Here is a 27961-nt window from a genome sequence, read left to right as displayed (position 1 = left end):
AAATAAAATTTCCTGGTTCTCTTTGCCCTTGGGATCTGCCTCCAGATTTCCTAATCCCAGGGCAGAACGAACAGACGGTCCTGAGCGCCGAGTCTCGGGCTTTGCTCGCTGGGCCTCAGGAAGCAGCGCGCGAGCGCGGGGGCGGGCGATTCACAGGTGCGCAGCTTCCAGAAGGATACCAGGGCCAGCATACACCGCGGGGTGTGTGTGATGTGTGTTGTGTGGCGGTTAGTTTAGTTCAGACCTCCGGAGAGGTAGGAAGCTGCCTTACTACAGTCGTTTGCGGAATAAGATGAAAAGCCGAAAACACATCTGTTGGTGAGAATGTGATTTTGTAACTTGGATGGAAAAAGGGACCACCAAGCGCTGTGAGCAGGATTTGAACCTGCGCGGGAGACCCCATTGGATTTCGAGTCCAACGCCTTAACCACTCGGCCATCACAGCCCCACACAGGTGGGCACTTTGGACACTAGGGTTCACATTGGTGCAAGGCCCCGGCTCTCACACTCCCATCTTACCAATGCTGGCTGCTTCTGTTCGTTTGGCATGTTTACTCTAAGTGGGACCCAGAAAGAAATCACTCCCAAGGCTCTTCGAGAGAAAGCAATATTCCAGCGTCACAAGAATCCTTGATTTTCAGGATTTTACTTCATAGTTGGCAGGAAGTGAAGTGAGGAGTTGTGCTGAGTGCTGGTATCCTACTCAGCCACGCTCGTCACAGAATATCCAGGAGGCTTTGGTGCTGGGGAGGACAATTTGTCAGGAACCACCAATATTTCAAATACTGGCACACATGAGAGGTTATACTGTGCTGAAGTCTAGTCTCTCCAGCATTAATAACAATATAGGGAAAAACCTAATTATTCAGAATTATTTAGTTAGATAAATTATGGCATAATTAAAGAGTGGAGTGCTATGCACTCCATATGGAGTGTATTGAAGAGAAAATGAGAAAGATCATGGTGTACATATATATATATATTTTAAAATAAAAGCAAGGGTCAGAGCGATCGGCATAGAATGTTACTACCACTACAAGTACATTTGTGTTAGATTATATGTATTTTACAAAAAAAAAAAATCTCAAGGATATTCAGGAAACTCATGACAACAGTAACCGGTTGAGGGACTGGAGATGGAGGAGATGGAATGTTCCGGAGCAGGAGGGAGCAAGTTACTGCCTGCCATTTGGGACTTTGGATGTGCCTACTAAAAAATAAAGCCTCAAGAAAACACTACAAATGAGGAGGTAGGGGACAGAAACTGTTTTTACCAGAGGCCCCCTCTGGAATGCTTGATGGAGAGTTTCCTTTCCAGAACCGAGCATCCCGAAGGGCTTGGAAAGAGGCTTCACCTGGAGCCCCAGAGAGAGCGAACTGCAATTTGGAGTCAGTCTGTAGTGAGTGGAGAAGGCAGGAAGGCTCTGGAATGGGGTTCTAGCCTGTCTCCAGGGCCAGGGAGACCTGGAATGCACACCTGATTTCAAAGCTTGTTGGGGGAGCCATCTTGATTTATTCTAGAGTATTCTGGGAGAAGTGGAAGAAGTCCTCTCTCCACAGTGCAATCTTGGGCTATTTTGTTCCAAACCACAGAATTTAAATAGCTTAAACTTCCTCCTTTGGATCTAGGAGTAACAACTTCCAAAATCTGGTGTGTGTGTGTGTGTGTGTGTTTTATTTTTGCAGAGAAAGTAGTATTTTTTGTCTGGGCCAGAGCACAGTCCTCCTTACAATGTACAGTTTCCAGGAGTTTTTTAGAGGAAATCCTTTCTTGGCTTTAGGAACAAAGAGCACTAAGTGCAGTCGCTCAGTAGCAATCTCCAGTCCCCATTCCCAGCCTTGCCATTTATCCAGTCCACAGCTCTGCAACAGACCCAGGACCAACCCAAGGCTAGCCAAGGGACAGTTTGATTGGTTTGACAGAACCCTCTAGAGACTGACATAATCTTGCAATGAAGACTATCGAGTCCATCCACAAATCAAAGGCTCCTTTGAAATGTCTGTGGTTCTTAGTTAGATCTTGATTTTCTCCTAGTCTCTCTACCCTATCAAGGAATCCAGGAGTCCCTAAGGAAAAAAGAGAAAGGAGCCATTTGTTTGGAAGGACACCACCCAGGGTGCCTGCATGGCTCCATTGGTTAAGCTGCCAACTCTTGGTTTTGGTTCAGGTCATGATCTCAGGGTCCTGGGGTCGGGCTCCGCATTCAGTGTGGAGTCTGCTTGGGATTCTGTTCCTTGCCCTCTGCTGCTCTCTCTCCCAAAATAAATAAATGAAATATTTAAAAAATAAATAAATGGACACCAGCCGGGAGCTGTCACAGCTCATCGCGTCCTTCCTGCTTTGTCCTGGGGAGTTTAACTTTTGTCAGAGATTCTTTTCAATCTCAATGGCTTCTCAGATTCTGTGCCACTGGGAACTTGCCACATTCTTGCCCCCATCGACAGCCCCCAAGGAGATGCTCTTTTCTCTTCCCTCCAGGATTGACACCCCCGGACAGGGAACCCTGAGAAGCCCATGTGGACGCTGCCCAACAGGGGAAAAGTTGGTAGAGAAAGGCCTGGTGAATTATTATAATTTTCTTTAAAGAGTCTTTGATTTCAAAAATTGTCCCAGAGACTTTCTCAGTCAATGTCCGTTCTCAGTTTCAGAAAGTGGGAGGTAATCTTAGAAGATGCTTCTCAGTTTCAGGAAGTGGGAGGAATCTTAGAAGATGCTTCCTTTGTTGCCTCTCCAAATCTTCAGGCTCAGCAGACCCCAGGAGGTCTGGATGTGCCGAATCAACTCAGGATAATTTTCTCTCAAAATGTTGTAATAACCTATTTTCAGCGCCAGACTTAGCGTCGTGGTTCAGTATCACTGCTTTGAACAATATAGGAAGAAAGATGCTTCTCACAAGAGAGAAGAAAGAAAACTGAGACAGTCAGCAGCGACCTGTAACCCCAGTCATGCCTGGGACCCCTTGTGCCCCTGGTCTCCCTGCATAGGACGTGGGTGTCCCCTTACTCCAGACAAACAGAGTTTGAAATCAGAAAAAAATAAAATAAAAGGGAATGTTTGGAGGGTTGCTGTAGACTGCTTGTTCTCCTCCAGAACTGGTATTTTGAAACCTAATCCCCACCCAGATGGTGGTATCTGGAGGGAGGCCACTTTGGAGGAGGGGTGTTTGGGAGGTGATTAGGCCATGAGTGGGGAGCCTCCAAGAATGGGAGAAGGTGCTCATCAAGGAGACTGTGGAGAGTTCTTTGACTTATTCCTGAATGTGAAGACCCAGGGGGAAGTCTGTCCTCAGAAGCCAAGAGATCCAGGAAGCAGACTTTGACCAGACTCTGAATCTGCACCTGCTTGAGCTTGGACTTCCCACCTCCCAGAACAAGGAGAGGTAAGGTGCTTGTCATTTCAGCCGCCTGGTCCAGGCAGCCCGAGTGGACCTCGACTGGAATGGAGGTGATAAGACTGAGCCGTTCTGGAAAAGCAGTCTATTCCCCTTGTGAACAGTTTGCATAATGTACATCTGCCCAAAATGTCCAAATGTGAGACAACGATCAGTTTGCAAATTTAGAGCATGGCAACATGGTAAGGGGCTCTGTGATTCATTTATGACATGGGACCGGAGTGCTGATCTCCCGTGAGGGTGGGTCGGTAAGGGGGACGGCTGGCTCAGCCAGATGAAAGCCCCCTGCTGCTGATGGGTTTTCTGGTTCAGTATAGAGAAAACAGCACGCACCACATTGGTGGCTGTGTACTGGGCGTCAGTGCACCTGTTAATTTTTCCTACTAATGACACGGTCCCTGAAGAGCAGATACAATGGGAATAAATCCTTGATAAATAAATAAACTTGCAGGTGCTCACTGTCGTTCTCTGTAGCGCACTTGACTTCTCCAGCTGAGTAAGCGAGCTGAGCGGAGATATGGCAGCAATCTCCGCCCTTGTCTCTTTCCAGTCCCTGATGTCACTACTCTGCAACCCCGCCAGTGTGGCTTTTGGCTTACTATTGCCATGGTTAGAGGAATTTCTAGTGGCTTCCGCTTGACCTTTTTTGTGGTACTAGCATTCCCTCCATCAGTCATAGAAACAATATTAGGGGTACCTGCAAGGTTCAGCTGGCCAAGTGTCCGACTCTTGATTTCGGCTGAGGTCATGATATCAGGGTCGTGGGATCCAGCCCCATCTCTGGCTGTATATTCAGGGAGGAGTCTGCTTGGGATTCTCTCTTCCCCTCTGCCCCTCCCCCTATGCTTTCTCTCTCAAAATAAATAAAAGAAACAATGTTAAAGATACTGTCTGGAGTTAGGGAAATAATCTCCAGGTAGGTTTAGGGACCCACTGTGCCCACAGTGAAATGGACCAGAAGCAGACTTCATGGAGTCTTGTCCTGGTGGACAGCAGTATTGCTTTGTACCTCTAGGAATTAATGCCAGCTCTGAGTCATTTCCTAGTAATGCCAGAAAATTCTATTTCCTTTTCCCTAATGCACGCATTGGTAAAAGGACACAGGTCCTTTTAGGAAAGGCTAGGAAGACCCAGGTCCTGTTAGGAAGGCCAGGAAGAAGAACGGTATCAATTTTTGGCAATTGTCAATGGGCTTTCTCAAGGGAAACTGGACATCTCTATCTTCAAAACTGGCTCCAGGGTGGGAGCTCATGCAAATCAAGCCCAAGATCAAGGTACGTGCAGAGACGGTTTCTGATGAGACCTCTCTCTGGCCTGTAGATGGTTGTTTTCTCACTGTGTCCTCACACAGTCTTTCCTCTGGGCAAACTCGGGGAGCAATTTCCGGTATGTCTTTGTCTTCATATAAGGACACCAGCCCAGTTGGATGAAGGCTCTACCATTATGACCTCATTTTACCTTATTTACCTCCCAAAAGTTCCTACCTCCAAATACAGTCACATTAGGGGTTTGGGCTTAAACGTGTGGATTTCGAGTCCATAACAACGCCCAGCTAGTCTTTGGGAATTCATTGCCAACATTTGGCTCCTTTCATCCCAGGATCCCATCACGTCCATTATGTTCAGTGGTCCCAGTCTTGTGGCAGCAGGTCCCCCTGTAACTTCTGGCCTTGAGGAAAACAACAAGTTGGCAGAACAACTTGGGGGATGCTGAGGCTCTCCTTGTGAATTTCTTTCTCACAACCTTGGTGAACGTTCCTCTGGAGAAGCCCATGATAAATTCATCCTAGAATTTCAATCTCCTTACACCCCTAGTTTGTTCTGCAGACACTAAGGAAAAACTGATGTTTCAATTTTATTGTGTTGTTTATTGTATATATTAATCATTTATTAATTATGCTTTTTTAATGAATGAAAATGTAGAGCTGTTCCCAGGCCCGTGAGTTAAAACATTGACTTGGGGCCCTCGGCCAAGTGAGACTGTCAGTGAGCTTGGTCTGATGCAACTTTGTGTGCTGCCACCTTAATCCTATCCACTTAAGATCCATTCCCATTCACACTGGCCAGGTATCTGTCGATATAAATTGGGGGAAATCATGCAATTATTTTGATGTGGACCACAACTCCTCATGGGTCACACTTTGTACTTGACCCCCTGGAGTCTCAAAAAAGGAGACAGGTGGTAGTGATAGGGCCTGGAGAGAATCAGCTGAGCTTAGCGAGACAAGTACCAACGAGGCCATTACAAACATCTCAGACAAGAGGACACTAACCTCTTCAGGCTGTCAAAGGTCTGCTTCTACCAGTTAGCACTAGGGGCTTGTAATCTGGACGTGTAGAATAATTTCCCTAAATATGGTTTAGCCAGGTGATAGTTCCCTTCTTCTAAGCTTATCTCATCCAGAAAATAAAGTTTGCAATATTTCTAATTTTTAGCAAAATCTCTGACTAAAAAAATATAGACCCACCTATTATTAAATTAGTATGCAATTTCCTCCTTTCATGTTTCACTACCCTAGCCTTACCCATTCCCCAAGATTAGAATTTATCTTTTACCTAAAATCAGTTCATTTGTATTGGAGTCAGCTTACTTTTTAACAATAAATTTAGAAAGACTGTTTCTCAGTCTGAGTCTCATCAAGAGTAATGGCATTACATTTTGTTGCCAAATATTGCCAATTTGGTTGTCATAATACCTTATATTAATTTTTTTTTTTTTGCTTTAATGTCATGTGTCCTATTCAGCTATGATGGAGAGAGCATGAGATTTGAGTGTGAAGTGACAATCTTGTCTTGATTCTTGTTTGTACCAGCTCTAAATTCCGGCAAATTAAACAGTAGAATGAAGAAACCATGCTTCTGTAGGGAAGACTAGTTCCAGACTCTGAGTTCCAGCATCTGCATTCTGTGCCAGCGAATGGTGTTCTCGAAACACTCCACTTGCTCCTGTATGGGTCTCCGGAGCCTGGTGGTGAGATGAAGCCCCACGGCTGTGTCTAGTCAATTATCTCCAAAGGAAGAGGCTGTGGCTTCTGACCATCTCCTGAGCTCAAGCCGCTCAATTCCGGTTCCAAAGAGTCATTTTCTGTCACCAAGAGATGAGTATCAGGCCCCATTGCAGAGGCCGAGACACCCCGTAGACAGCATGGGGAGGTCTTGAGATCAAAGTCTCCAGTTGGGGTCGTCATTTGACGGTCTGTGTATGAGTCCAGTCATTACGCTGCCTCCTTAAACTTATACAGCGCTCTCCGTCAAGTTTTACTTAAAAACAAAACAAAACAAAAACAAACAAACAAAAAACACCTTATATTGCAGGTCATTACAGGTCTGACCCCCCCCCCCCAGTACTCCAGGATGCTGCCTGGGCTTTTCATGGCTGAAGCTGGTGCAAGAACTGGGGCCCCGGGTGAAGCCTGCGCTCGGTTATGAGGGTTTTCTTTCTGTGTGAGTAGAAAGGAAGGGGAGAAACGCAGCGCGACGACCAGCCCCCGAGCCGGCCTGGAGTCAGTGCGCCCGGGCCCTGTGGACGCAAACCGCCTTAGAGACGCGCGCGGGGTCAGAGGTACCGAAGCGACCGCCGCGACCCAGCGTTTCCGTAGTGTAGTGGTTATCACGTTCGCCTCACACGCGAAAGGTCCCCGGTTCGAAACCGGGCGGAAACAGCCGCCGGTTTGTTTGTTTTTCCTGAAATGCACTTAACTTGGTTTCAGAGATTCTAGAGATTGGAACTTCTCTCTGCAAACCACGGGAAATGTCAAGTCGTCGCCCTTCCTGTTTGTTAGAAACGAGTTTTCCTGAGAGCCCTGCGCTGCGGGTCCCGGGCCCTTGGGCGGCGGGGGAGGAGCGGGGACAAGGGGAGGGAAGCGGGACGCAGGGAGGATCACTGTCTTGGGGTCGGGTCTCCACGGAAGGCGCCTGCCCGCCCCCAAGCCTAGTGGCAGGGACCCCAGCCGCCAGCCCCTGTTTCTTGGCAGGCACAGATGTTCACCCCCGATGCGCTGACCCCGGCGCCGGGGAGCAGGTGCTGCGGGGGCGCCGAGGGGGCGCGCGCTTCTCGGGGGCTCGGAGCGCGGCCCGGGGCGCGGGCGGCAGCAGGGGGGACCGCGGCCCTCACGCGGCCCCTGGAGCGGGGGACTCTTCCCTCCCGCCGCTCCGCTCTCCGCGCGCAGCGGCTTCTGCCCCGGCTTCTTTCCCCGCTGCCCCGGGCTCTGGGGGACGAGGCAGCCCGCGCCCCCTCGCGGTGGGAAGGGCGCCCTGCAGCTCTCCGCGCGCTTCTCCCGGGCCGTTCCCAGCACCGGCGAGCCGAGGGGGCTCGTGTCGCCCAGTCTTTAGAGGGCCAACCTAGGACACAGCCGTACCAGGTCAGAACAATCACGAAATGCAAAAAGAATGATTATACACATATGTATGGAAAACAGATGTTTACTTGAAATTGTATTATTCTATTTGCTGCTCTGTTGCTGAATACTGTTATTTAATAGAAACAATAGGACCAGGTTAAAGTAGCCTTGAGTAACTAACAGCAGGACTAATTGAACAAATAATATATGTGAGGAAATATAACACTCTTTTTATGTTTCTGTCCTCTGACGCAGAAACTTAAACTTCTTATTGTATATTTCGGTTTTGTAGACTACGTTATTGTGTCTGCATAAAGTACATACATGTAATATTTTTTCAAAACGAAAACAAATACAATAGGACAAATTAAACATATTACCTATATTTAATGACATGGGCTTTTTCTTCCTGTCCCATGATACTGTAGGATATTTTTACTTTGTGTTTCCATTTCCAGTAACATTTCAGTGAACTGCCTGCAGCCCTCAGGACATTCTTCTTTTCTTTGATGCAGTGCTGAAGCCAAGACCAGTTATAGGTAAAATTCGCGTTGATATGCAGATCTGTTCCGTTCAAGCCCACATTACACTGTTCCTTGTGTCATTTCTGTGTGGTGATATCCGACATGCAGATCACCTGGCAGAGTTCTTTAGGGAGAGCAGCTAGGCTGTTACCATATATATTTTAAGGGAACTAGCTTCAGTAGCAATTTTGGCCTGGAAATCTGGAAACTGCTTGGTTCAGTTGTGCAAAGTTGAAACAGTGTGTCCCTCTCAACCTACTGATTAAAGCAAGCCCATAGGCTTCAGAATATCAGGTTTCTGAACCCAGACTAAAGAATCAAAGGAAACTAAATTCCACAAGGAGGCCTTCATAGGATAAGAGAGGCCTCTGGTTGCCCTTATCCCTAGCAGAGGAGCAGACGGGCAAAGAAAGACAAACCTATGAAGACCCCATTAGAATCTTCAACTGGAAGAAACTGGAAGAAACTCCAAGAGATTTTTAAGGTTTGTTGGTGGGCCTGCTTGACCCAAGCAGAGAATTCCATGCAGCCCAAACCACTGCTGATTGTCTCTGTGGAGGAGAAGAAGTCAAAAGGGGCCTGAGGGAAAAGGCCACAAAGTGGAGAGAAATATTCATTGAGGCACCTTGCAGGGGTAAGGCCGGTCCAAGGCATTTTGTATTCAACAGCCAAGAGCCAGCACTGAGAGCTGAGAGCAATCTCTCCAAGGCTCTCTGGAAGGAGAGGGATCTCCTGGCCGAAAAAAAATAGCCAAGCGAAGACTGGAGAGCAAAGAGATTGCCCAGCAGCCCAAAGAGCCCGGCCCTTCAGCAGGAAAGCTCTCCCAGGGTTTGGAAAGCTAAGGGAGCTGCAGTAAAGTGCAAAGAGAAAAGGGACCAGAGAACAAAAAATCTGATTTTTCGGTTCACCTTTTACTGAATTTTTACTAGAGGACAAAGCAAGTGCCGACAGCTGTGAGTTCACACGCAGGGTGCCGACGCCAAGAAACGCACTAAATACAAGGAGCATGATCTCACAGCTTTTATTTTCACATTAAAAACCAAATTTATAGTGGCATAATGGAAAATAAGCAAATGAGTAGTTGATCTGCCTTGTCGAAAGACAAGAGCTCTCCTTTCTGCAAAAGAAAAAAAGGAGCGAAAAAGTGTCTTTCGAGTCTTGCTCAGATACACGTTTGTACAAAACCGGTCAGCGAACTTCAGAAGCCGCAAAGGGCACTGAGACGAGACATAGGAGGGTTGCAGCGCCAGGCAGAGAAAAGATAAAGGCCCCAACTCCAAACTCGCCTTGGTCTCGGCTTCTTTTGTCTCGGATTTAGAGCGTCTTAGTACATTTGGGACGGAGAGGGGTCAGGCGCTCTGGAGCCGGCAGACCCCCCCAGTCCTCGAGCCCCGCCGAAGCCAGCCCTGTCCTCGAGCGCCACCACGCGTCCACAAGCCGCACTGCCACTCCAGATTCCCAGCGCCGCTCGCGATTCTGCCCGGGGCGAGCGCGGACCCGCGGAGGCGGGGCGGCGGGGGCTGCAGGGTCCGGGTCCCCAGGGTCCCGGCGAAGCTGACCTGCCCTGAACGGGCCCCAGGAGCGTGGAGCCAGCGCGGCGGCGGCCCCGCCCGGGTTGGGGCGGCTCCCAGTGCAGGAGAGGGAGCCCCGCAAGGGATTTCTAGCGCCGCTGCCGTCAGTTTGGGGTCTGTTTTCCCGGGAGGAAGCCCATCCCGCTCTGTCGGCGCCGGGAAGCCTCTTTTCTCTTTCTTTATAGAAAAAAAGGGCATTTCTCTTAACCTCTTAGCGGGGGGAGGGGCGGGAAATGTGAGCCGGGCTGGGCGGGCATGACTTTAACAAGTGTAAGTAGAAGGCCCGCCCTAAGGCGGCCGGTTAGCTCAGTTGGTTAGAGCGTGGTGCTAATAACGCCAAGGTCGCGGGTTCGATCCCCGTACGGGCCATGTGCGCACTCTTTTCCCTTTTCTGTCCGCCACGTCCGCGTGGACTCTGCGGCCTCCCTCCCAGCGACAGACAGCCCAGAGTCGCCGCTGCTGAGCGGTGAGTTCGGAAATTTCACTTTTTTGAAAAAAGAAATCGCGTCCGGGGGGCCAGAGAGGTGCTGCCTTTCGGGACGCGTCAGGGGGGTTACAGAATGCTCGCAGCTGTTGCGGCCCCGCGCAGGCTTCCGGAGGAGCCGCCGGCGCTGGGGCCGCGTTGCCGTTCCCGGGGTGCTGGGGCGCTTGCCGCCGCAGCCCCTTCTCTCCTCGCGTCGGGGCACTGTACCCGCTCGCTGCCTGGTTCCGCGCCGCGCACGGCGCGTTAGAACATTTAAGAACTCCGGTTCCAGCCCCGCGGTTCGGCGTCTCCGTCTACGCCGGGCGGACGCGGTGGGGGCGGGGAGCCTCGGGCCGCCCCGGGTCCTAGCGCCCGCCGCGTTCTGCCCCCGGCATCTTCCGGGGCCTCTGCCACCCGCTGCTCCTTGGCCGGCGCACGACCTCGCAGGCTGCCAGCGCGCTCTGCTCTTCCTCCTGTTTCAGAGTCTGGGGTACCACCAAAGTGGCATTAGCCGCACTGATTACGTAATAACGTGAGCAGTGTCTCAAGCGCGGTGCGGGCGATGTGGGAGATGCTCAGTGCATCCGAGAAAGCGGGGGCTTCGCCGGTGTGCTCAGTGCTGCGCCCTTCACGTCGAGAGCAGTGCCGAGGTCAGAGTGAAAGGCTGAGAAACCTATTTTAAAAATTAATAAAGGATACCTACTTCTCCATGGTATATTAACTACTATACTCCGATTTTGTGCAAGGACTCGACAGGCCTTTGCTGACCTCGAGGATGAAGGGCAGCTCCGCCACGGGTTGCGGAAACGCGCTGGAACCCGAGCGTGACCGCTCGCTGACAGCCTGCCAGGACGTCTCAGCCGCACACCTGCCGCCAGGAACCGGGCCTGCCACACCTTCCTGCCGGCCGGATGAGCCCCTGGGTTTTGTTTTTCTTGGATGAGGTCATAGCTTCACGTGGTAGGTAACTAAATGGGTGTGTCCCCAGCCTGAACCTTTTTCACCCGTCACTGCTCACCACCGTCTCCCAGATGTAACTCCTATTCTGAGTTTCACGCGTATGCTCCCTGATGTCCTTATGCGTGGAGATGTAAATATGAATATAAATGTTCCCTTTCCAGTTACACAAAATGTCACATTGTACACGCTATTTTGCATCGTGCTCTTTTCACTTGAGGTATCTTGGAAGTATGGGTTGATCAGCATATATCGAGTTCTCAAACAGCATACTTATATAGTATATATATAGAAACAGAGCCCATTTTCAGTTGAACTGGTCCAGCTAGCCAGAAGTTGAAGCTGAACTTTTGAATCCATTTTACCCCTGACGCATGAAGTATACAAGTAGGGCTGGCGAGAGGGCAGGAACAGGGCGCCTTTAATTTTCTGTTATAATGTGAATAAAACACTTTCTCTGAATTTCCAATAGTACTAAAGTAGCAGCGCCAAAACACACTGTTGATCAAAGGAAATTATGTATAGATTTATTCAAAGGCAATTTTCAAAAAAAGGTAAAACTAGGACTCACAGAGAACAAAAATGAGCCTGTTGTTAGACAATAAGATATTTTCAATTGTTTTAGCTCACAAAAGCGAAGTCTATCAAATTGTTACAAGTCACAGCATAGACTGAGGAAAGAGAAAGAGCTTCTTTGTAGATCTAGAAGATAGAACTCTGTAACAGCATCAACAATATTCCAGACAAACAGACAATATCCCAGTCACCTCTCAGTCAGTCCTCTGTTATTCTTGCTCCCCCAGATCTTGAGTTAACAATTATAAGGGTAAATGGAAATTATTTTCTCTGATTATATAGCGAAAGTGCCCTTCTTCTACCCACCCCCCCACCTCCTTCCTTGCAGTGTTTCTTGGATATGTAGTGAATCTGAGTCCTGACTCCAGGCTTCGGAATAGAGATCAATGTCTCTATGGATGAAGTCTGGTCTTCAATTTTTACCATGCAGAGTATCTCTAAGGTTGTGAGCCAAATAACCTCTAGGTATATAAGAATGTACCTCCAGAATTAGGTCAGGACGCTCTCAGGAGATTGACGGGAGACTCACAAGGTGCAGCCCTTTGCTTCTCAAGGAGATAAAGAGAAGTCAATATTCTTTCTTCAGCTTTGCTGTAAACAATGAGTCAGTGTTTATACTTTTGTCATCACTTTGGTGATACCCTAAATACATGTAAATACGGTAAATACTTCATTACGTGTCTTCTCTTTCTTCTATTGATAAGGAAGCATCTTTCTGCTGGTGGGGTCATTTTCTTTCCCCACCACAGTTTCATGAACCCACGTGCTTCTTGAGCAGAATTCTGGAAATCCAGACTCAGTAGGATGGTTATGGTCTTAAAGCTGTTGAAGCCACACCATCAGGAGTGTGTAAGCAAGCGAATCTGGCATAGTCATCTTTTCCTAAGAAGCTTTGAGATGGTCTCTTTGTTGGAGATGAAGCTGATCGCAAGTCCTTTCCCAACAAAATAACTGTCTAGGGCGATGACAAAAGATTTTAAATGTTGTGATGATTGATTTATTACTTATGATTTTCCAAGGCGAAAGGGCTGATGAGAATTCATAACAACCATAATCCCACTAACAAGGAATTCTGGTTGTTTCTGTGACATGCAAAACAACATAACAAAGCCAATCCAAAAGAAGTTCTAGATAAAATAGTTGTAGACATAATGACCTATCATATTTTCAAAGAAGATAGAAAACACTGCATTTAATTTATAGAAATGGATAAACATAATTTCCACAGAGAAAAAGTCTTGAAACGGACATATGCTAATCCTGAGACATCCTATGCCACAAACGTACAAGTCACATAGTAGGAATATAAAAGGACGATGTCCACAGTATGAAGCAAAGAGGCTTGGTAAGTTGGGAGTAGGTTCTACATATTTATACATTAAAGACTTATTAATAATAAGTGATGTAAGTCCCCAATTAAAACTCAGTAGCCCAGAAGATGCTAGATTCAAATTAAAGAAGTGAAGTTGCAACTGAGTTTACATAAAAGAAATTGCTGGGATTATGACTGATTACACTCTACCCCTGTTGTCTATTATCAACCAAACAACACCAGGAATTTATATGTTGATAGAAACATCTCATGGACAGTAAGAGCAATGATGAATCTCCGGGAATTTCCCATTTGATGTAAAGCTTCTGCAATATTTATATTAACATTTTATCCATGCAAATTTGACTTAGGGAAGACTAAGCCTTTCTCCTTCTCTTCTCTTCCCTCCTTCTTCTTCTTCTGATTTTCAAGTCTTCTTGTGCAACTTAGCTATAGTGACATATCAGATAGCCGTGGTTCTTTCCAGCATCTCTCTTTTTGCAGGGTGAAAGATTTTCTAGGTACCTCCCAGGAAGTCTCAAAGACAGTGGTAGGTGGAAAAGGTATCTTGAAAGTTTTATTGTACATTTAGGATTTCATTTGGAGAGGACAAAAATTAAAAGTTGTCAGGCCATTTGAACACTCAGGAGAAGAATCAGATCATGGTTACTGGAGAAAACACTTGGCTACTTGTTTCAAAGTTACAGTAAAACATTTTAAAATAAGCATGGAAGGTAACATGATTGTCAAGAACTATAGCTCATTCCTATATGAGGGAACTTTGTTGTCTCAAATGATTAAAGACAGCACAGTCAGCATAAACTAAAAAAGGTTATCTCTAAAATACAGAATATTTGCTCTCCAAGAAGGGAAGACCAAAAAGGACCCTGTCATATTATGGGGAAGGCAAGAAGCAGTAAACCAAAGAAACATCAAGACACATCAAAACAAAGCAAACTTTCCTAGATTTTAATACAGTTCATGGCTTTTAAAACTCAGGTATTATAAATGAGGATGAATAAATAAGGTTTTCAAACTCTGTCCTTTGTTATGCTCTTCCCCATCCTGGAACACTTTGGCACTGTATTTCAGGACTGGCTTCAGGAATCTACAAGGTTGGAACTAATTCCATACTATTACCAAGCTGTCCCCAACATGGGTTGTGTTCCCCTTTGTTATTGTCAAATGAGTTAATCAGTAGCGATTGTAAACACTTGTGTTGGAATTGTTTGTAACAGAATAAGCATCCCAAGTTTGTAATTTAGGTACTTAAATCTCTGATTTAAGTTTATTCAGTTGTTTACAGGGCTTTTCAACAGCAGCTTTCCAGTGTAAAGGATCCTTGGAATACCAAAATTCTGACTATTGCCCCAGATGAGTGGACTGGCCCATCGAAGCATAAAAGAAAGGAACAGGAGACTCTTGAGATGTAAGAGAAATAATCTGTCTGTTCCAGCATGTACAGAAATAGATAAACCAAACATTAACAACCATATTTCACGATTTGATTTATAAATCTGTTTAAAACCCTAGGCAACTGCTTATAAACTGCCAGACAGACTTATTTTCATATATTTTTCCTGTTGTGTGCAGCATTTTTATTTGTTTATTTTGATCTGCCGGTCTTGTTTTCTTGAATTTGTTTTAGTCATTATCTTTCTAGGGATATTTCATGTCAGCCCACTATAGAAAAAAAATCTTTACTGAATCCATTATCTTGCAAAACTTATATGTTCTGTCATTTCTCCTAACTTCCTTCCTCCCCTTCCTAAGTTTGGCCAAAGACATAGGAGAGAGGACTCAGCTTTTTTATCCATCACGCAGGCTGCGGGGGCCAGGGTGGTGGTCTGGGGATATATTAATAATGGTATTAATTATGGAGGAGCCTCCCTTTCATCTGTTGCAAGTTTGGGGCAACCGGCAGTGTTATGGAGGCAAATTTGGTTCTTGGTTGTTCGCTTCATGATTTAGACAAGGATTGACAGGTACTGATAGCATATGTGTTCCTCCCTGATGGAGCTTTTTGTAGGTAGAGGGCAGGAATAACACTTTAATATATGATCTATAGGTCCAATGGTATTTTCAACCTTCCCTGGATTTAGTTTCTGCTGAGAGAGAATACTGCAGTATTAAAGTTACATGAGGCCTGTAACATGTTACATGAGGGGAAGAAAGATGATCTGCCTGCCTTCTGCCTTTCTGAGATCTTAGCTGAAACCCCTGTAAGGAAAGACGAAGAAGAGGAAAACAAACTGAATTTGTTAACACATTTACCAGGTAAAGGTGGGAGACACCCCAGGAAAGACAGGTAACTGTCCACGTGGCTCGGAAGTCCAGAAGTCCAGGTCGTGTAGCACCTTTAACAACGGACTATAAATTGGTGGTGAAATGATGGAACAAAGGAAGGCAGAATCAGGCCAAGGGGGCAAAGATAAAAGTTAGTAAAGTTCGTGATTTCATTTCCAGGAAGACAGGCTCTGAAGTTGTCTCTGGGGATTAACCTTTGTCTTTTCAGGTAGACAGGGAAGGCGGGACCTCTGTGTAAACCCCTGTCCTGCTTCTAGGCAGGTTGGGGGTGGGGCAGAGAACTTTTTGGGAATCTGGTTCTTCTCACTTGCTTTCAGCTTACAATACATCTGTATACCAAAGTGGCAGATTTGGATGGTATTGTCTGACGCCCTTCATCACCATCTTTCTGTTCACATCCCTTTGGAAGTTGGAAGGGGCAGAACAGGTAGGAATAAAAGGAAGATGAAACCAAGTTTGCTCTGGAGTGTAGGTGGGATTTCAGGCATGGGGCAGGACCAGGTTATAGTCAGTGATTCTCAAGGAACTCCAGTCATAACCTTTGAAATCTCTTTACATAAGATGGAAGAGCCCAGTGCGTGGGGTGGGGTAGTGCTACACATATGTTTTAGCTTATGAACTAAGATATCACCGAAGATTCTACAGTCCATTTGTGATTTATTTCTTCAAAATGTCATTGAGCCCCAGTCTTGTCCTTCAAACTCAGTGGCTTGTCTGATGCACAAGGATGACAGCTCTTAGGGTTGCCCGAAACCAGAACGGTGAGAGTGTAAGTGTCCCACGCGCTCCCTTACTTGTCCTCATAAACCATGAGTCTGACTCAAACCGGACTCCATAGCTTATTACTTCTTGGTCTGACCCTGACAACCAGACTCCGTCATTGAGCTGAAAATGTTGGTCATCACAGAATCAGAGACTAGAGACTGAACTTCCAAGACAGAGTGTGAGACATTGCTTTCTATCACCTAACGGCAAGAGAACTGGTGCTCGGGGCCTAACCTGGACTTCCCTATCATCAGCAAAGCCATTGCTTTGACCACCTACAGAAATGTGACTCATTTTCCCTTCATCCCAACCCTCATGATGGGATGCAATTGCCTCGCAAGAGACTCTCCCCCGTTGGTATAACAATTGAACATAGGCTTTACCTACCATATAAATTCTTCAAGGCCTCTCCAACATATTCCAGGGCAAGGACACCGTTGAAAATAGAAAACGAAACAAAGAAGGCCCCGCTGGGATTCGAACCCAGGATCTCCTGTTTACTAGACAGGCGCTTTGACCAGCTAAGCCACAGAGCCCCTTTTTGCATTTATGTTCAGTTATATCATATTTATACCATCTTCTGTGAAATGTAGCAGTTTGTCAGAAATTTACTTGATTTTGTGGCAGAGGGAAGATAGCTGTGTTTCTGAGATTTTACTAAAACAGAAACTTCAACATTTAAGAAATGCATTCTTCAATGCAAGGTTTTAAAAATTCCAAATTAAAAAAAAAAAAAAAAAGGGGTTAAATTCCCATTTTATGGTGACTATTGCCATCTAGAGGAAATATTGGATATTGCAGCACCTTTTAATTTGGTTTCTGCTTTAATTCACTCATTTTGTCCACAAATGTGTGCTTTCCTTATACAATTTGTAATCTAGACGGAGGTAAAGAAAGCAAGTGTAAATAATCCACCCTAACCCCCCCCAACAAAACAATGACGTAACCACTACCGCCAGGTTACACACCTACAGTGCTACCTTCTGAGCTAGTTTATTGTATTTGAACAAGACTATCATGCTTCCTTCCATTTTATCTAATTTGGCTCAAGAAAGCGAGCAGAGATGGGGACACGTGGACGCAGAGATTTTCAGCCACCCTGCTTCCAACTTGCCCAAACCAGACAATGTCATGCCCTTTCTCTCAAGGACGGCTTGGAGCTCCACAGATGTGTGGCTCAGCATGGAGTTCCACAGGAGGAAACTTCAGGCACAGTCTAGTTCTGTTTGTGGACCTGCTGGGTTAAAACGGACTTGATGTCTGTCTTCATCAAGACAGAAAAACTGAGTGGAGGATACAGAGAAGCCAGAAGAAAACTGGGGTGAGAAATCACATGGGAGATTACCCTGGGACAGATCCTCCATAAACCTGCCTTCCTCTGGAACATCTCTGGCTTTTCCAGTCTACCCTGTATCTGACCTAGTTGCCCTTTCTTAACACCTTAACACCTCAAGATTGATGCGTTCCCTTTGTTCCCACGTCCTGCTGCCATACTTCTCTTTATATAAGCTAATCTGTTTATTGTACATCGTTTCAATATGTATGTTTTGTAAAATTGACATTGCATGGACATATATTATAAATTTATATAAATGGTATATATTTTTATGTCTTTTAAAATTATGACTTCAAGAGCCATCAAAATTATCCCATGTCTACCTAAGTCATGGCTCCTAACTGCTATATAAAATCCCATGGTGGGTACTCACGATGTGTTTTCTCTCTTCTGTCCCAATGGTGCACTCACAGGTTGCCTCCACTGTCTCCAATTCCAAATAACACCACCTTTTCACCCACCCCCTTTATGTCTGTGTTTGCAAATTTCACTGGGATGTAGGAGTGGAATGGCTAATTAATCCCAGTCTCCAGGCCACACTCCCCCTGTCCACACAGCCTTGTCACAGCTTGACCCTTTTCAGCTTTCTACTTTGTAATCTAACATGTGTAATGAGTCTCATCACTGTTTTTTTTTTTTTAATTTGCATTTATGGTTTCTAAAGACTCTGAGCATCTGTTTATGTGTCTGTTCGCTACTGGCACTCCATCTTAATGACATTGACTCTTTTCTTATAATGAGCCCATGTTCTTATTGAGGTTGGTTTGTCTTTCACATTGATGCACAGGGGATATATTGTGTACCGTGGTCATTGGGCTACTGTGAATTTTAGGTCTTGCAATATTATCTCCCAATGTGTTACCTGTCTGTTGACTTGTCAGTGGAGGAACTTAATGACAGATCCTTGATTTTGTTAAGGATTCCTCTCTTCCACCCCAGGGTTTGTACTTTTATAGTTATGCTTAAAGGGTCTTTCTCTGTTATTAAGTTAAAAAATGTTCTCTCTAAAAAACAAAAGCTGTGTACATTTTCTTTTTCACATTTGAGATGTTGATCGATCTAGTATTGAGTATCCATCTAGATAATATCTAGATTATCCATCTAGATAAGCGTGTTTGTTTTTTATATGACAATCTATTAAAACTGTATCTTCTGGTTCTCAAAGCTTTGGTTTGGTAAGGGTCTCCAAGATGTGTGGTTGCTTGTGTGGTGGCCTTTTCACATTTTCATGCAATTACATATTTAATAAAATCATACATTTTTCCTATCATAATATCTATCTGCAAGGTCAGGGAGAATCCAGTTCTTTCCTAATACCCCATACAAATCATCAAATGTAAAGAATATATTTTAATAAAACAATTGCCCAAATTATATTCTACAAATTTCCCATCAGATAACCTTCCCTAGATTGGTTTTTTGTTTATATTCTTATAAGCCTGGGCCTATGTTTCATGGTCCTATAAAGTCAATTCTAGGTTCCCCAAACTACAAACAAATATTTCGTTTCTTCCAAGAAAGATATGAGAAGACAGATTCTAAGTTGCTGTGATGGATGAATGGGCAAGGTGCTGAACGTCAAGTTTGCAGGAGTCCAATCCTTGCTTGTGGCAAATAATCTATCTGTTAATTTGTCATCTTCAATATGAACTGCAAACCCCTCTTGGTTCCAGAAAACCTATGAATTTCTGTTTTGCACTGAGACAATTTGATTATTTTTCTCTCTCCTATAATCCTGCACCTTACCACCAGAGCTTGGGAACCAAATCCTACAAGGCCATGTTTAATAGGTACACTATTGGCTCTACCATGGTCTTAGCCCACCATGGATTTGGCATAACTGCCCAAGTCCATCCATTTCTAAGTCTACTGGAATTTTATCCTAAGCTAAAATGTAAAGTGAGAAGACCTTGGGTGACACAAAAGGGTTATGTGGCCCATGACCTCCTGGGCCTAGTGGTACTCACCAGTGACTTGACTTTCCAAAGGCTCCTCACTCTTCACTAAGGCTCCGGAGAACAGGGCCCAGAGTTTGAAGGAGACGGTCAGACCCATACGGTGTCCGAGGAAGGAGGAGAGAGAGAGAGATTGTGTAAAGGAGGTAAAATTTCTCTTCTACGCTTTTAGCATTTCTGGCTGGGCCTAAAAATTAAACGGACATCAAGCAGATTAATAGGAGAAACACACAGACATTTCATTAAGTAATTTTTACATAGATGGGCAGCCCTCACAGGATAAACAAAGGCTCAAAGAAGCAGTTAGAGTTCCCTGCCTACTCAGTAGGTCGAACCAATCGGGTGAAACCGGACAAGACAAAGCGGGGGGGCGGGGGGCATTTAACTGTGGACAAGTGACTAGAAAGATAAGGGTTAGTTTTCTCTGGGCCCGGAGGCAGGGCTCTGGCGATAAGAAGCCTTCCTTCCTCCCGGGACAGGGAGGGGCTCCTTCCACGGGGTACTCTACCCGCCGCTTTCAGGAAGAAAAAGGAAGGTCCTGAGTGCTCTTTCTTCCACCTGCTGGTTTTTCAGTGCCTTTAACTCAAAATTATCAATATGCCAGAGACGCATATTTTGGGGGTGGCATGCTCTGAACCCCAAGAGTTGAAAACACGTATTTGTGTCCCATCCTGATGCATCAATATCCTGAGCTCTGACCCAGGGCCAAATAAAGGGAGGCCGGGACAGTGCTGCGCTCTCGGCGTGTGCTGTCCGGGACCTAAAGATGCGGCCGCCCCGCCGCTTTGCCGGGACTTCCGGGGTAAAGTGCGCACCCGCGGGGTTTTAACCCGCAGCACCTGCACGGGGCGTGGCACCCGGTAGGCGTGGGCGGCCTGGGAAAGAAGAGGTGACTATGGGGCAGTCGGCGAGGGCCGGCTCGAAGGGGGCACGCATCGAGAACGCGGTTTTGCCGAAGTTTTCCTCGCGCGCTCACAGATGGCTTTACTGGCTATTTCCAGCCGCTGCGCCAGGGAGACGCTCCCGGGACGCAGTTGAAGATTCCCCGTGTTTAAATAGAGTCACCTGTCCCTCGACTGGGTAATTAAGAATTTTTTTCGACGTGGTTGTCCAGAAGCTTTTGTATATGGGGCCAAGCAGGCGTTCGTCAGCTTGCGGTTCCATAGTGTAGTGGTTATCACGTCTGCTTTACACGCAGAAGGTCCTGGGTTCGATCCCCAGTGGAACCAGTAACGGCAGCTCTTCCTTTTCTGCCCCGGCTCGAAGGCACAGCAGGTTTGTTTTAGGTTTTATTTTCGGTGCGTTTTCTTTTCTTTTTCTTCTCTCTCTCTCTCTCTTTTTTTTTCCCCCCAAGTAAAGGCTTTCTGGGAGTGCTGACAGAAACAGACTTACGGATCGTTCCGGAGACGCACCTTCCTGCGCCGCTCAGCGGCAGGAGCGGAGCATCAGGTCGTCGCAGAAAAATTGTCTTGCTCCTGTCACGTCCAGACGCCCCGAAGGTCACAGGGAAGCCTGCGGGCTCCAGAAACAGATCTGCTCGCCGAGACAGCGAGCGGCTCACCTGCAGGAATTCCTACGATTGTCCACCCGGGCGAGGGGATTGGGTAAGGGTGAGCAGGTGCAGCCTGAGCCTGGGATCGGGACCCAGCCCAGGTGCCCGGCCTGGGGGCGCTGCACGCGGCCAGGGCCTGCGGTTCTGCGCGGAAAACCGGGCCAACACACACTGAGCCTTCCCGGCCCACTTCAGTGCCACTTCCCCTCCCGGGGCACCCGTGCCATCAACGGGTCCGAGCTGCCAGTCACCTTTCCAGTATCCTGATCTTAGCTTAGAAGGGAAAAGTCAGAATTGTCACAGATTTTTAGACTATATGACAGAAAGGCACTGAAACCACAGAAACAAAAAGCAACTTGAGGAATAAGGGCTACGTGGTTGGAACAAGGCTGAGAATAAACGGATGTACTCAGAGAGGTGGGACAGAGCATGAAGAGGGAAGCAACAGGTGTATCTCTCTACACAAGGAAAGAGGCTTCTGTAAAACAAAAATACGTGATCGGAAGCAAAAAATTCAACAAGTAGATCAGAAAATGTGCGGTATTCTGGAACATCAAGCAAAAACATAGTGCTGAAGGAGAGAAAAAAATTATAGTGGAGGAAAAGACGAGGATGTGTAATAGCTAAATAACACTACTTCTAAAGTAAACACTAGGGAAAATGCAAGGAAGATAAACCTCAAAAAATCAGGTACATATCAGAATCCTAAAAACAAATGAAAAATTCTAGGCAGTCGGGGATCACTGAATATTCAGTCAAATGGAGAAAAATAGTCTGATCCTTGACTACTGATGAAACAGGAAGGAACATAGAATCTTCTAGAGAGGGAAGAAAAACACAAGTCACAAAAAGATCTGTTAGCAGAACAACCTGGACTTGTCAAGGTTGACACCAGAAGCTAGAAGACCACAAAGCAGTGGTTTTCAAACTTAAAGAAGCTGAAGTCTGCCCTAGGTTCTCTGTGAAATCTGAGTATCCATCGCGTAGGAATGTAAAAGAGAGACATTTTCAGATGTACCTTGCCTTGTACGATTTACCTGTAGTACCCCCTTCCCTGGGATCTCTGTAAAAATGAGAGGTAGGGAGACTGGAAACAGAGGATACGAGCTAAAAATGCATTACAGGAGAGGAGCAAGGGAGAGGCCAAGGTGACGGGAGCCTGGTGTGTTCACAGCTTTGAGGGAGCCAGACTATATGTCAGGAACATCTGGGGAAGACAAATTCGAGAAGGTGGGAAGTGGAGAGCACCTCGGATGCGGGTAGACAGCCCCAAATGAAATATCTGTAACTGGGGGATGAATTTGGGGCCGAAATGACAAGATCTGCTGAAAACGGTGCTGATAAAAATAACATTCCTCACTCCAGGTGGGAGGAGTGCTTGTAGTCTGTGAGGACGATTTAAAACTGGGAAGGAATAGATAAGGAAGGAAAAGGAATAAATAAGGAACTCTTGGATGCAAATGATACGGTATGTACAGAGAAAACAGAGAATCGGTAAGTGTTTAAGATCAATAAATGAGTTTAACACATTTGCTAGTTACTGTTTGTAATTTTCATTCTGAAGCCTACAGAAAATAAGGCTTGAGAAATTATACCTAAGGAACAGTCTGACAAATTATGTATAATATTTACACAGGAAGAGTTATAAAATGTTATGGAAGGCCAGAAACTGCTCAAGTAAATATAGAGAGACACCGTATTTATGAGAGCTAGAGCTTTATAAAATAAACATGCAAAGTTTCTTTATAATTATAATATATATTAAGTGAGGGTTCGATCAGAATTCCAACAGATTCTAAAGATTTTATTTATTTATTTGACAGAGAGAAATCACAAGTAGATGGAGAGGCAGGCAGAGAGAGAGAGGAAGGGAAGCAGTCTCCCTGCTGAGCAGAGCCCGACGCGGACTCGATCCCAGGACTCGATCCCAGGATCCCGAGATCATGACCTGAGCCGAAGGCAGCGGCTTAACCCACTGAGCCACCCAGGTGCCCTCCAACAGATTCTAATACGGGGAAGGAGTAGAGAGCTTTGGCAAGCTAAATCATTTTTAAAAAGAAGAAAAAGACGGTAGAACTGCTTTCCCTTGTAAGTATTACAGGGGCTCCAAAGGATAACAGCGAATATATATGGCATTTTTGCAGAAGTGTATAACTAAACCCGTGAAACAGAATGGATGGCACAATATGGACCAAAGCAAATACTGAAACCCTGTGTCGGACCGAGGTGGCAGGGCAGGGCAGAGGGCAAGGTCAACTATTAACTTTAAGTATTGCAGACTCAATTATCCATATTTGGGAGCAAAATCCATACTTTATACATAAAAATGAGTTATTGGTGGATCACAGGCTAAAAGGTGAAAAGCAAAGATTTTAGATATTTTGGCGAAAGCAGTGGAGGAACTGCCAGAAACCCTCAGCCACGGGTCTACCAAGAGCCAAGAGGCAGAAATCACGTGAGTCACACTTTCTGTCTCTTCTCGTTAAGATTGCTGTACTTGACCTGCTCCTTTTCCAGCCTCTGCCCATAGGAGTCTGCCCTGGGCCTCACACTTGGAAGGAAGACTATGGAGGCTGGAGGACACAGAGCAGTAAGGATGTGCCCCTGGAGGTTAAGATCCAAGTTTTTATTCCTTAACCAAGTGAAGGGCGGCTTGATTACCATTGCTGGGAGCTGGGAGCTCCTGCTCGCCTCCTGGCTTACCCCCAGGCCAGCACCCATTTATACTTCTCAAGCTTTCTGGACTGAGGTTCTTTGTGAGGTCCTGGAGGAAAAGCCCCTCGTTTCTCCTGTTGAAAAGCTTTCCAAAATAGGAGCAGCCATGCTGGTGTAAAGGAGATACAAGGATGGTCCGAGTATAGACAGATGGCGGTACTGGGGAGAAATGAGTCCCCCAGGCCCCTGGCTTGGCCTGCTCCCTCGGGATTTCTGCTCATATTAAAAGAAAGTTCCTTGAACGTAAATCTGTCCTTTTCCTGGTTCCCTGACTTGTGGCCATTCTTTCTACCATCTCCCTTTCTCCAAGACCTCTCTCTGTGCCTTCCCCATATTGATAGCCTATTATGGCAAACATTTCGGCCATGATCAGCTTCATAAACAGACTAGCTGAAATCCTGGAATAAGCCTTAATCCGGAGGATGGGCAAAACTCTGCCAGCCATGTGAAAATAAGCACATCACCATCAAAACAGCCCAAGATGGCAGTCATTTAAAAAAGATGCTGAGTTTTGTGCCCATGTTTACAATCTCACCGCTGCACAGAGACTTCTTCCATAGAAGTAGCAATGCGATTTCTTATTCTTTTTAACAATGGCTTATTTGATCGTGTTTTTGGTTTGTGCCCCCGTGAACTAGTGCCATCCTGCATTTTAGGCCCTTAAGTCTTTAGAACAGCTGCAAAAAGTGGTAATTCTCATTAACATTCCATAAGACATGACGATGATGAGGCACAGAGAAGTGTAGACACCAGATCACGAGTTTCTCTGGGCAAAGGTCACTAGCAGCTTGTGCAGGAGGATCCCAGATCACTCTTCGTGCATTCATAAAAGGATACCTGGAAAATGCAAAGTTTTTCTCATGTAATTCCCCTGCTCAGTTTATACCAGATTTGCTGATGCTTATTCCAAGCTGCATAATATATATGAAATATAGACATGTGCTTGGCGCTGAGTACTACTGGGTACATGTCAAGCGAGCTCTCTCCTTTTTGAGCAAATCCAGAGTGCTGGTCTGCCTCAGCCCCTCACTCACCGGGCGCTATAGGTGAATTCAGTGCCAGATTTAGGATCCTAACCCTCTTAGGAAAAGGTAGCCTCCGGGCCTTGGTCACTGACTTCCTCCTGCTCCTCAGGCCAGTAAGAAGTGGAAGGAAATGTGTTCTAGAGAACTCCAAGATTCAGGGATTTGTCTCTGTTCTAAATCAGACTTTCCTTGTTCACTGGTGGCAAAAGAATTGATAGAAACTGGTCCTTCTGGGTCAATATGTACTTGATTCCTGTCCTTGCCCATGGAAAACCGAGGAGAAAGAACACACACGAAAGGGCAGAGGTGATACCGGTGACCAAGGACGACACGATGAGTGGAGTGAAACCGCTGGGGCCACCAGAGGGATGACGTCCAAACTGTAAGACACTTGGGCCCTGGCTCAATGTCTCTGAAGGTTTGCTTGGGCATTTCAGGATCTGTGTCAGACCACCGGGGAAGCAATCGCGGCTAGTCCAGCCTACAGAAGGGAAGCCTTTTGGAGATTGATCTTCATGCTGAAAGTTCTTAATAAGCTGCTAAAAATATGAGAAAGAAGACAGTATTTGTGGAGCCTTCAAAATCTGCAAGGCGGGGTTTCCCCTATACCCACCTTTCTCGGTCCACCAGCCCCTTTCTAAATAGCTCTGGAAGCTGGAAAGGTTAGATAGGCTTCTGAGCCATAATGTTTTCCCCCAAAAGTTCTACCCATTTTCTCCAGAGGTTCACAATTTCTCCTCCCTGGTCCCGCCACGAACCTGGCACGTGCGATGCAGAATCAGGCCTTCGTGCGCTGGGAAAGATCGCCAGAATCAGCTCCGGCAGTTATTCCCTCGCGGTTAAAAGGAAAAGATCCCCAGGTTTATTTTTATTACCTCAGTTTCTTCTTGGGACTTCCAGCCGGTGTCTCCAGAGCTGTGGGACTTGGAAATGGCTGGGGGGAGAAGCCCCAAAACAGAGAGACACACGCCAGAGGCGGGGCAGGGGGTGAAGGGCACCTCGGCTTCGGGAGACGCGCGCTGGAAAAAGGGGGGTCGCGCAGGGGAGCCCGCGAGCCCTGCCGTGACTCGGATTCGAACCGAGGTTGCTGCGGCCACAACGCAGAGTACTAACCACTATACGATCACGGCGCGCCACCGGGAGCCGCCCGCCGCGGGCCCTCCGGCCTCCCGCCCAGGAGCACCTGCATCGGCGCTCGGAAGCCACCTGCGGGTCCTGAGGGCTTCCTCCGAGCTGCCCCCCGGGGGGCTGCCGTGTCCTCCTCCGCCGCCCAGGGCTGCGCTGCGGACGGGCAAACCCAAGGGGAGAAGAAGTGAGTTTGCCCGCATGGACCTGTCCGACGCCGGGGGTCCCCGCCCGGGCTTCGAGACCGCACGAACCCACCGCCCTCCCGGCCTCTCCCAGCCGCGCCGCGTTTCCAAATGCTCCGGCCTCCGACCCCTGGCCCCCGGCTGGAGAGGCGCGGCCGCGAGGGGAACCTGCCCGGGTCCCATCCGGGGCAGGACGGGTCAGCTTGGCGGGCCGTCCTGCCGAAGGGGGTCGCCGGGACCCGAGGCGCGCACCTGCTGGAGGCCCGGACTCCGGGAGGCGGGGCCAGCCTCAGCCCGCAGTCCGCGCTGCCCGCCCGGGCTCCAGCCGCCTCGGGGCCTCTCTCTCGGGCCTTCCCGGGCGGCCGGAACCGGGAGAGGAGCGCGGGCTGCTGGTGCGGCCTGGAAGCCCCACGGGACGCACCCCCCTTCCCCCACCACCCCAGCCAACCCCACCTTTATTTCTGCGAAAATATCGCTTGGCCGCAGAATGAATGATGGGCACAGATGCAATTCCACGCTTTATGAAAGCAACGTCTCTCAGCAGCCGGTGGCCAAACACAGAAGCCTGGTTTTATTGTGTGTGGACGGGGATGCCCGGGTTAGGGCCGCCTGTGGCATTTTGAAGATCCATAAAAAAATGCAAGCAAGGGAGCTCAGAAGTACCTGGACAGCTGACCGGATAACGCTTCTCAGCAGAGCCAAAATGCTTCATGCTTTCCAAGTCCTCAAATCTCGGTCTCGTTCTCTACCTTCTCTCACTTCCTTGGGGGATTAGATCTGGTTGTACCCACACTCCGGGGTTTCAGCCAAGACCTCTCCCCCCAGCTCCAAAGGTGATGTTCAGCCTCTTGGTTGGACCCTCCCCATTCCCTGGGTGTCTCATAGACATTTCCCATCGAGTATGTCTGCAGCTGAATTCTGAATTCTAGATCTTTTCTGCAAACTTAAACTTTCTACTTCTCTCCACTTGGTGCAAACGCTGGTTGGGTAGTAAAAGACAAAGAGTAGATTACAGCAGGCTTGATCAGATGCGGAAACCAGGTACCACCACACTGTCCTACCTGATTCACTGGGGGAAGAGAGGCAGCTCACTGTGATTTCTAGTTGCTTCTGACAACAGTGCTGGGTTAGTTCTTGAGGGTGGAGTGGGGCGAAATGACCACTGTAACACTGTACTCCTTCCCCCAGGGAGAGAGATGGAAAAACTCTAATGTTATCTCTTTACGTAAACTGATCTACTGAAAGGATATGTTGGAGACTGACTAGTATGTTCCGGGAGCCTCCTGATTTATTCAGTAGTGATACCGGACCAAATCCGACAGGCCGATCCCTGACAATGCTTTCTAGTTCTGGTCGGATAATTTTATTAATTCGTAAACTTTTTGAGCAAACAAAGTAGGAGATACAATGATCTCTCCACAAAAATATCAATGAGTTTAGCAATTCTACCATGAGAAGAAGGCTGGCTTTGGATAGGTCAAATAATATTTATTTGCACAAGCAATTTTACCCTCAGAGTTCTTTTGGTATTTCCCTTCGTATTATTCCAGGGAAGGCTTCAGATCTTAAATTCATATATTCATGGCCAATTGTGGATCTAGGTATCAGTCAGGCATTCCTGTAAATAATCAGAACTCCTATCAGGTGCTTAGACTAGCATACCTGGGACTGAGGTTCCCTGGTAAGTGAAGCCCTGTCAAAGATGTCAGCCTAGTATAACGTTATATTCTTTTGTCCTTAGTCAAGCGTCCTCATTATCCATAACCACAAGCATTCCTGAGATTCTATCCTTATTAATTACCTGAATCATGCAGTTACTTTGGGGTACAAATATTTGATTTGATTTGATATTCAATATTAGA

At 46.9% G+C, this 27961-nt stretch overlaps 1 long non-coding RNA gene and 6 other non-coding genes across 8 annotated transcripts; 4 read left to right on the top strand and 3 right to left on the bottom strand.

Moving 5' to 3' along the window:
- Positions 1-364: 364 nt before the first annotated feature.
- Positions 365-445, bottom strand: TRNAS-CGA. Its single transcript has one exon. It is a non-coding gene; the product is annotated as a tRNA-Ser (tRNA).
- A 6535-nt stretch (positions 446-6980) lies between these two features.
- On the top strand, positions 6981-7053 carry TRNAV-CAC. The gene has a single exon. It is a non-coding gene; the product is annotated as a tRNA-Val (tRNA).
- Positions 7054-9735: 2682 nt separating this feature from the next.
- On the top strand, positions 9736-18815 carry LOC106004317. 2 transcript variants are annotated; one of them, XR_001177298.2, is made up of 3 exons: positions 9736-10292; positions 11036-11249; positions 13984-18815. It is a non-coding gene; the product is annotated as an uncharacterized LOC106004317 (long non-coding RNA). The 2 variants fall into 2 exon arrangements; XR_001177299.2 differs by having other exon boundaries at positions 9738-10292; positions 14431-18815.
- On the top strand, positions 10122-10195 carry TRNAI-AAU. Its single transcript has one exon. It is a non-coding gene; the product is annotated as a tRNA-Ile (tRNA).
- TRNAT-AGU lies at positions 16669-16742 on the bottom strand. The gene has a single exon. It is a non-coding gene; the product is annotated as a tRNA-Thr (tRNA).
- A 1838-nt stretch (positions 18816-20653) lies between the features above and the next one.
- Positions 20654-20726, top strand: TRNAV-UAC. The gene has a single exon. It is a non-coding gene; the product is annotated as a tRNA-Val (tRNA).
- Positions 20727-25847: 5121 nt separating this feature from the next.
- Positions 25848-25919, bottom strand: TRNAH-GUG. The gene has a single exon. It is a non-coding gene; the product is annotated as a tRNA-His (tRNA).
- Positions 25920-27961: the final 2042 nt, after the last annotated feature.

The sequence above is a fragment of the Mustela putorius genome, unplaced genomic scaffold, assembly GCF_011764305.1.
Source record: "Mustela putorius furo isolate JIRA1106 unplaced genomic scaffold, ASM1176430v1.1 tig00000594_pilon_pilon_pilon, whole genome shotgun sequence".
Classification (NCBI taxonomy): Eukaryota; Metazoa; Chordata; class Mammalia; order Carnivora; family Mustelidae; genus Mustela; species Mustela putorius.
Note: the sequence above shows the minus strand (reverse complement) of the source record. Positions and strands in the feature narration are given on the sequence as shown.